Source organism: Geospiza fortis, unplaced genomic scaffold (assembly GCF_000277835.1).
Source record: "Geospiza fortis unplaced genomic scaffold, GeoFor_1.0 scaffold23, whole genome shotgun sequence".
NCBI classification, from domain to species: domain Eukaryota; kingdom Metazoa; phylum Chordata; class Aves; order Passeriformes; family Thraupidae; genus Geospiza; species Geospiza fortis.
In genome coordinates this window covers 5,657,867-5,666,034 of record NW_005054303.1, presented here as the reverse complement: position 1 = coordinate 5,666,034, position 8,168 = coordinate 5,657,867, and positions in this window count along the sequence as shown.

The window sequence follows — 8,168 nt, the reverse complement described above, 5'->3', positions numbered from 1 at the left end:
TACCAGGATGCCCCAGTGCTATGGCTCCAGGAATAAGGGGGACACAGATTGTGTTTGTGAAAATGATAATAAAAATCCAGTATGTGCCACAAATGGTGTCAAGATAGAAAATCCTGATTCAAAAATCAGGATTCAAAGGTCAATATGAGTTTGTTGGGCAGAAACAATTATTTAATCCACATTGTGGAGCAACAAGCCCACTAATATCCTGATCTTGATTTTATCTGGAAAGTGATGATAATGGCAAAGATGATGTATTCTATGTCTATGACAAAATTAGCAGATTTTTCTGTGGACCCCATCCAAGTACTATTGAAGGCTCCAGAAAACCCCCCCGCAAAACCACACAAAAACAAAGGGTGCTTTTCTGTGCTTGCATACCAAAGGAGATGTGTATCGGTTTTGCTTTTAAACACAAACCTTAGGATGCATCCAGACCCATCCAGCACATGATTACACAGCTGATGTGTACATTTCTCCTTTTTCCACTCTCATCAAAAGGTTCATCAAAGCTGTGGAGATGTTTGATATTCCTGGTGAGATGAGGTCAGTGCCCCTCTCTTGGACCTGATTCATATGAAGTGGAGACTGAAAGGGGACAGAGGGCATGGGAGAGAATAGGTACTATTTTTAGCACAGAGACATTTATCAGTAGCCCTGGCATCACTGGAAATCAGTAAAGAGAAGTCTCTGCTGGGGACATGATTCATGAAATAATATACAGAAGACATGTGGCGACCTGCAAATAGCAGACTCCCCTACTGTCATGCCATTGACACCTGTTTGCGTTTGGATTCTATCATACTTGTGTGCCAGCAGTTCAGACTTATTATTTTTTCCCTTGGTCTTTAAGGGTGACTTCTCTTGTGTGTATTGCCCTTTACACTTGTTTCTAGTGACCACCTGACTGTCTTCATTGTGGTTCTGTTCTTTTCAGAGCACTATTGATTATATACAGCACTTTGTGGGAATCTGGTATAAAGGGACGGCTTTGTAAGCCATCATGGGCTCTAGGAATCTATTTTTATCAACCTATGCAATTGTTGCTTTGAAAAAGAGACCCCTACTTCCCAGGCTGTGTGTTGCTGACCCCGGTTAGTCCGGACTCCCTTGACCTCAGTGCAGCTTAAGCGATGTGACAGCCGAGTCAGCCCCTTTAATTCCAGTCTTTGTGAGGCTCATGTGATAATCATGCACTTGCTCTGTCAGAGGAGCGGCAAAGAGCAATTCTGTCTGTACTTGCTCCCTGCAGCAGACCTCTTTCTTGCCTTCTCTCTTCCACCAGATTCCTTTCATTTTGTTGGTGCTGTTCGGGAACAAAGAGGACTTTGTTGAATTGTCCTTGTGGTTTATTTTCCTGAGCCTTGGAAGATAGCAGACTTTTGCCACTGTTTTATCCAATCCTTTATCACATGCACAATACCCTGAATGCTTAACTGAGGCTAGTGTGTGTTAGCCTATCTCCCTTTTTTTTTCAGGTTGACTTCTGGATGCCAAGTTAGGAATAATAGCTGGAGTAAAAACTCAGGGAGGGGTCTGTCCATGCAGCTGCAATAAATGATTCAGCCAGAGGAGCTGTAGTCATCGGTAGATTTCATCTTGCTTTTCATGTTCTCTGGTCTTACTAGGCCCCCTGTGCCTATGTAGAAATCTATTTCTTTACAGGTGTAGAACACATCTTCATCAAATGGTCTTTGGGCACATGTTCAAAAAGAGATAAAATGCATTGGCTGGCCAGTACAGCTGTTAATATTTTGCAGCTTTTATCTGAGCCTGTGAAAGTGTTTTGACATGTTGAACTGCTGTTGTCTGCACAGATGTAGAAAGGCAGTTCAAAAGAGTGAGACGAAGGACTCTAGTTTAGAGATTTTACCATAAAAGTCTTCTCCAAATCTCAGGACAAGTCAGTAATGTGGTGAGGACTAAAAAGAGCAGCTGACTCTAATCTTCTGCCCTAACCACTGTCCCGGCTGCTTTTCTCATGACCTGCCTATCTACCTATTCCCAACACATAGTTCTTCATGTGTTTTCTTTATTTAATGCATCAAAACATGTTTTTTAAAACCATGGGAAATGTAGCCATTTCTCAAGGCTGTCCTTGAGTGATAACTTTGTCTGTTTTGTCTATTGCCAGAAGGACACAGTGTGGTTCCTTGAGTCTCTGGATAAGGTAATAACTGAAAGTTGCTCCATCAAACCTCTTCCCACGAGGGAAGAGATCTATAATCTTTGTTTTTAGTGGAACAGACTAACATCTCTGAAAGGGTAGTAGGCACCAAAATGCAGTGCTTCTGGACTCTGTATAAAAAAGGTCAGGCAGTGTTTAATCGTGAGAGTGACCTCATGGACCTTGAGAGAATTTCATCAAGGATGTAGTTAGTCTGTATTTTGCAACAATCTGAAGGAAATAAGCTTGACATTTCAGAGATAAAGCTCACAAGCAGCACCATTCCAGTCACCTGATGTTCTTTGTAAATGGGATTTCTGTGCTGTTTATTTCTAAAAAAGTCTCATGTTCAAACCCTGAAACTTTCAGCTCTTACTTGAGCAAAACTTGCACAGAAACCAGTAAGAATAGTGCCTAGAGCAAAGTGAAATAAAAGCTGGAGGATCTGGTGCTGTGTTATTTGGCTCATGCTGCAAAACTTCAGCAAATTTGTCTCTAGTGAGCAAAGTGAGCAGTTTTGACAGCTTTTATTATATTGAATTACAGTGACAAATAGGGGCATTGGTTTGCAGAACATTTGAAAGCGTGATAAACACAGTCCTAATGAGAAAGATGTTTTTTTATTTGACAGAACACCACTGTTTCTCCTCATGCATACAAGTGCATTAAAAAAAAAAAAAAGACCTGGGTATTTGAGGCAAAATTCCTGAAATATTATTCTCTAAATCTCTAAGCTTTCACTTATTACTTTTTATTCATGAAAGTATTTCATGATTATATTGTCCACAAAAATTGTAGCAGTGATAAAAGAAAATAAAATTGTTAGTTCAAACGTAGAGTACCACAGCGTTTTCTTACAAATTTAAGTATGAATTTAAAATCAAATGTGCTTTTCAACATTAAAAATCTTATTGTCCAGAGGATAAATGGTGCTTGCAGGGAGAGAATTGCTCTTATTTCCCTCATGAAATTATAGTCTTTGGGTTGTTTAACTCCAGTTTTACCCATTATGGTGCTTTTTGAACTTTGAAACAGTGAGCAACTTTTACTACAGAAGAAAACAATTAAACTTCCACGTGCACACAACAGTTGTAGCAAGCTCACTGGAGAGCAATCTGTTTGGAAAGCAGCTAGTGTTATGGGTGCTGCTAAAAATAGCAGTAATAACAAGATAATTTTGCTTATCCACCAGTAACACTTGCAAATGAAGGCATTTTGCCGCAGCTGTTAGGGATTCAATCACTTCTAACAAAGGTGTTTAGTCCAAGTGTTGGAATTTTACATGAGCGTGGATTTCACTGAAAACTGTTCTGTGCTGCTGTCTGTTATGTTTCTAAACTTGCATCCCTCTCCATCTTCTTTAAACACAGAGGGGCTGCTGCCTGTGCAGATTCATTCTGTTATGCTGGTCCCCGTATATATTCCAGCACCTCTTTCATTTTTGATGGGGCAGTAGAATGGAACCAGGAGGTTATTGCTGTTCAGACAAGCGCTCACACACTTGAACCCTCCCCGCAGGTGCACCTGCGTGTGCATGCCCTTCACACGTGCACAGCATATGCGCTTATCTTGCCGGTTTTCTAATTTTCTGAGGAACTTTCAGGAGACTTAGCTGAGCTATGTCTGTGCTGGTTGAGTTATTTCCTTACTTCTTCCTTCCTTTTCACGTGCCGTTCCTCTCTGTCCTGCCCGCACGCCCGCCTCAAGCCCCGCACCTGCCGAGCGCAGCCCGTGAGCCGCCCGGGCAGGGACGCTGCTCCCGGCAGCGCTGCCCCTTCTCCGCCCGTTCTTCAGCCCAGGAACTCGCCCTGGGTGTGCTGGGGCGCTGGGCTGCGGTACCAACCGAGAGCAAACCGCCAAGAAAGCCACAGGAGCACAATGCATATGGAAACGAAGCAAGGTATGACAGACCTGCCGCTAGGGCAGCCTCAGCTCACTCAAGGCGTGCTGAACAGAGGTGCAGCTGAAGGAATTTTTCATGTGTTGTTACATCCTCAAAGCTTGTTTTTCAGAGCATAGAAATGCCTTTTGTTGTCTTGGAAGCCACCTCCTGCACATTTACAACTTTTAAATCAGTCTTACTCGGATTCAGCAGAATTAGGTATAGGGAAATCCTATTAGGTCTTATTATCATTGGAACTACCAGAGCAGTATTGTTCTATATGTTAATGTGCCAAGCACTCTGTTCCTGTTTAAATAACTCAGTGTAAACACCATGTAATTATTGTCCGTGCCTCTTAGTACATATTAATGTGCTTGAATAAAGATCTTTAATATTTCCCTTTGAGTTCAAACACCTTCCTGCCTCTTTTTAAAGATTTAGCCATTCCTCCTCCTCAAGAAGGTTAATTTTGATGAGGCAGTAGAGGGAAGGTGAAACTATACTGACAGCTTATGCCATGTGTTCTTTAGTTAAATTGCTTTTGGACTCTCTGTTGAATGAGCTGATTCCCTTAAAACAAAATGCAGAAGGAGCATTGTCTCTTGAAACCTCTTTAGAAGCACAGTGAGGAAGGAAATACCTAGTTTGTCTTCTTGTACCCAACGCAGATTATTCCCAGTGGCTGCTCAAAGTGATGTGTGAGACAGTACATGTTCTTCCATGTGCTTCAGCCCTTGCAGAGGCAGGAGAGATGTGAATAAGCCACCATCACAGGGAGAGAGGGAGCTTATTTGACTGAGATGATTTTAGCCCAATGCACCTTGTCCCTCAGCTCACACTCTTGCAGCCCCAGCTTTCTGGGAGACACCTTCCCCTCTCTTCCTCTGCCAGCCATTCCCATCCATTCCCATCCCATTCCCTTCTTACTCCATGGTCAGGGTTTCTGCAGAGTTTTGTGCTCTGGCATTGCATCGAGCACATCTGGGATCTTGGGGCTGTGGTTAGCACTGCTGCAGTCCCAGAGCAATGAGGGACCTTCCCTCTGTGGAAGGGTTGCTGCTTTGGCCACACTGAAACTTTTACCAACGACAGACCTAAAGTAAACAGATGCGTGCCCAAAAGTAAGGAGACTTCTCACCAGGATTTTTGCCTGTAGGAAAAATACCTGAGGCCAGTAAAGATGTGGGTCTGAGGCAAGGAGACATCCAGGTGGAGGCCTCTTAATGCCAGATGAGAAAGCAGACACAGCACTGGAAGTGTGCTCCTAGAAGGAAGGCTGACAGCTCTCACTGACACCATGGTGATACTGCCATGCTGTTACCAGCATCCCGACCTCTCCAAGCTGCCCAGTGATAAAGGACCTGATGGTGCTGGTTGACAACAGCTGAACATGAGCCAGGGTGTGCCCAGGTGGCCAAGAAGGTCAAAGGCATCCTGGCTTGTATCAGGAATAATGTGGCCAGCAGGACCAGGTTAGTGATCATTTGCACTGGCACTGGTGAGACCACATCTTGTGTCTTGTGTCCAGTTCTGGGCCCCTCACTTCAAGAAGGACATTGAGGGGCTGGAGCATGTCCAGAAAAGGGCAAGGGACCTGATGAAGGGTCTGGAACACAAGGCCTGTGAGGAGCAGCTGAGGGACCTGGGGGTGTTTAGCCTGGAGAAAAGGAGGCTTGGGGAGGCCTTATTGCTCTTTACAGCTAATTGCCTGAAAGGAGATTGTGGGGAGATGGGGGTCAGTCTCTTCTTCTCAAGTAAGCAGCAGGGTGAGAGGGAATAGCCTCAAGTTATGCCAGGGGAGACTTAGATTGGATATTAGGAAGCTTTGTTCAACAAAAACATCATTAGGCATTGGGAGGGGGTGCCCAGGGGTGTGGTTGAGTCACCACCCTTGGAGATATTTAGAAGACATGTAGATGTAGCACTCAGGGACATGGTTTAACTGTGGACTTGGCAGTGCTGCATGAATGCTGGGACTTGATGGTCTAAAAGTTCTTTTCCAACCTAAGTAGTTCTATGATTCTATGGTTTGTTGCTGTAGCTGGTGTGCAACAGCCTCAAGCTGCAGAGACACCCACAGCCTGTTGTGAGCTGGACCTCTATGTAGAGTGGTGGGTCATCAGGTCTCTTTATAGTGACAGTTAAAAAGAGAGGGAGAACATGGAGACACACTTCAAAGGAGGAGAGAGTAGGCAGAAAAGAAATGAGGGAGCAATAGCTATGGTGTTGGCTTAGGAATCTGGAGACATATGAGTATTTGGTAGCCTTAGGGCTACCTCTGTGGTCTGAACAGAGACTGAAGCTCCTGGTGGCTGGAACAGAAGAAAGAAACCTCTGTACATGCTGTGCTACAGGACAGGGAAAGGGACACTGCCTCTGAAGGGCATGTGGGGAGGAAAGACAGAGGAGCAACAGACAGACGCTGCCAGAATGATTTCTTGGTGACCTGGCTTATGGGTGGCTTACTGGTGGCCTGGAATGGGTTATGCAAGAGGCTGCAATGACCTGTCCAGCCTGTCGCCCCAGATTTGTCATGTTGAGGTCAAGTAGCTGATCACATGCTCTGCTGGGAGCTTGCAGGCAGCCAGACCCATACTTGTATTGATACAGTGCCTGAATCTCTGTAGGAGATTGTCAGTAGAGTTTGCCTAGGTGCTGAAAAGTGTTCTGTTGCCAATATCTGAGGTAGGATGAAAACCTTAGCTCCCACGGCACAGAGCAGCGTTTCCAATAGCTGCTCTTTTGCAGGTGTCTGGTGAAGTTGCCAGTCAGTTATCTCTGAGCCTTCTGTTTAGGGCTCAGAAAGGGGAGGAGAGGAAATCTCTTTGCTGAGGTATTTCTGGAGGATACTAAGGAGGTTTGTTAGTTTGTTTGGGTACCTGGAGAGTGCACATAGGGTAAGAACCTGTATCAGCCTTCTGTATTTTCAGTGGACACATTGCATGAGCAGACCAATGAGCTAATCTCACAGACCTCTACCACAATTTTACCCATGACTTGGTGAGAACTTAGAATGGCAAAACTGTCTAAGGCAACTGCAGAAGTTTTCTCTTTCACTACAGGTTTCTAGAAGGGGAACTGCAGGAAGTTGGTCTGATGAATATAGAAGTGTTGCCTCCATCAAGAGTAATCATAGATACACAGCACAAACCCTTCCAGGGAGAATGGACACCTCCTGTGAGCATGAAGAGAGGATATCACTGTGTCCCATGTCTGCCATCACTCTGGGGTAGCTGCCCTTATCTTTGGCATCAGTCTTGTCTATGCCAGGAGGACCACCTGACCAAGTCCTGACACAATGGACTGTTTTTAAGAAGGCAGATCTTGTGATAGGTGGGAAATAGTAGCAAGGGCTGTATGGATGAGCACAAGCAACTTGTTTGGTAGAGGTAAAGCAAGGGAAAGCAGTGGTAATGCTGTGGCTGCCTGCATGTAGGACAAGGGATACCAGAAAGCCTGGAGCACAACCCACCTTAAATGTTCTTGCAGTGCTGTGGAGCACACAGCACAGGGGATGAGTGTGCTGCGTGGGTGAACCTGGAGCTGTGCATGAGGTGGTTCAGAGGCTGGGGCTCACTCTGGTTTCTGCTTGGTGGAAGTAACCCTGGCCAGTGAGGCTTGAGCTCTCTACATTACTGACTCTGAGAGAGGAATATCTGTCCTGTTACATTAACAGGGAATGGATTTGGACTTCCTAAGTCTCTGTTAAACTCTACTGCAACTCCAGCACTTGAATCTCTTTCTCTTATTGTACATTATTCTCCTCTGGGGAATCCCTCTTTCTCTGCATAAGAAACACAAAGAATAATCCATAACAGACTTTATTAAGTTATCCAAGAGATATTGTGCAGGACAGTATCCCTGAAAGTCATCCCCTTGCTCTGAGGAAAGATCACACTTAACTAGATGGTCCCTGGGAGAAATTCCTCCAATTCCTCCCTGCCACCTCCAGTGAAGCAGCATCAACTACACACTGAGGCTTCAAAGCTTCACTCCCCTTGCACCTTGCACTTCATTTATTATTGCTCTCCTGATCTCAGTGTATCTTTGCTGCAAGTCAAGATTAAAATTTCTTGTCCAACTCTTGCTGCATATGGCAATGCTTTCTTTTGGTAACAG